Raw genomic sequence first — 1,659 nt, forward strand, 5'->3', positions numbered from 1 at the left:
GGGCCGGGCCGGGCCGGGGAGGTGGCTGACGTGGCACCGGAGGGGCCGGGGTGGTGGCCGGGGTGGCTGGGGAGGGTCGAGGTGGTGGCCAAGGAGGGGCGGAGGTGGTGGCCAAGGTGGTGGCCAAGGAGGGGCGGAGGTGGTGGCCAAGGTGGTGGCCAAGGAGGGGTGGAGGTGGCGGCCAAGGAGGGGCTGAGCTGGTGGTCAAGGTGGTGGCCAAGGAGGGGTGGAGGTGGCGGCCAAGGAGGGGCTGAGCTGGTGGTCTTGGTGGTGGCCGTGGAGGAGCCAAGGTGGTGGCCGTGGTGGTGGCCGTGGGAGGGACTGAGGTGGTGGCAATGGTAAGGGCCAAGGTGGTTGGTCGCCAGGGTGGAGCCGAGGTGGTGGTCGTGCTGGCTGAGGTGGCCAAGGAAAGGGTCAAGGTGGTGGCCACAGTGGCACCTGAAGTGGCTCTGGAGGGGCTGAAGTGGTGGCAGTTGAGGGCGGTTGAGGTTGTGGCTGTGGTGGCAGTTGATGGTGGCTAACGAGGGGGCTGTCATAGTGGTCAAGGTGGCCCAAGTGGCCAAGGGGGGCTTGAAGAGCAGGTGGCTATGGTGGTGGCCATGGTGGTGGCCATAGCAGCTGAGGTGGCGGTGGCTGTGGTGGCCGCCGTTTTGGTGGCCGCAGCAGCAGGCCAGATCCGGTTCCCTCCGGAGGGAACGGCAGGCCCCGGTGCAATCTCGTCCCTGCCCTGAGGGATGTTGCTGGTTCACTGGGTAGGTTTGCTCTCCGCTGAGTCAGAAGGTCACTGGGGCTGAGGGAAACCTGGAACGATGCCATCCGCTGCCGTCGCCGCCTCCTCCTCCTCCTCCTTCTCCTCCTCCTCCTTGGGAGGGTGTTTGCCGTGTGCTCCGGGTGTGGCCCTTCCTGTCTTAGATACGGCCCCCACCCTGGGCTGGCTTCGTGGAGTGCTGTCCTTGGCCACCTGGGCACATCCCTGCCTCCAGCTGAGAGCCAGGGGCCCAGGAGAAAGCCCTTGGGGAGGGTCCTGGCTCCTTCTTGGCCCCGGGGCTCGTCCTGCAGCTGAACTTGCCGTAGGCATCATCTTTTCACTGCCTGGGGTGATGTTAGGGGGAGCCGGGGGCTCAGCCCTGCGTCCCGTGGCCAGAGACCCCCGGCAGGGTGGTGGGTGATGGCACGTCCCGTCGTGCTTGTCTCCTCCGTGCAGTTGTCTTCTGTAGTAGGTGGCCTGGCCCAGCAAGAGTAGAGTTGCTGGAGGTGTCGCCCTTTGGCAGAGGTGTGCTCGGCTGCTTCCGCCCGGTGCCGTTAGGGATAGCGCGCACGTCACGCGGCGGCTCTTCCTGCAGGGCACGTCAAAAGGAGCTGTCGCCTCCTCTCCTCGCTTTTGCCAAGGGAGAGGCCGGTTCCGTGGCACTCGAACCGGATGCCGTTGCCTCGAACCTTCTCCTTGGTTTGCCCTGCGGAGTTAACTTCCAGGTACCCGTGACTGCACGCAGGCGTGTTTACTGCTCCGAGGAGCGCGTTTTGAGATCTGCGATAAGGAAGGAGCGGCCATGGGAGGCAAGAGGGTCTTTGGAAGAGGCTGCGCTTTTGCTTCGGAGGTTCCTCAGATGCTGCCGGTGTCTGGCTCTACCTTCCTCCTGGCCCTAAATGCACGGACAC

Source organism: Apteryx rowi, unplaced genomic scaffold (assembly GCF_003343035.1).
Source record: "Apteryx rowi isolate R43461 unplaced genomic scaffold, aptRow1 scaffold_68, whole genome shotgun sequence".
In the NCBI taxonomy this organism is placed as follows: Eukaryota; Metazoa; Chordata; class Aves; order Apterygiformes; family Apterygidae; genus Apteryx; species Apteryx rowi.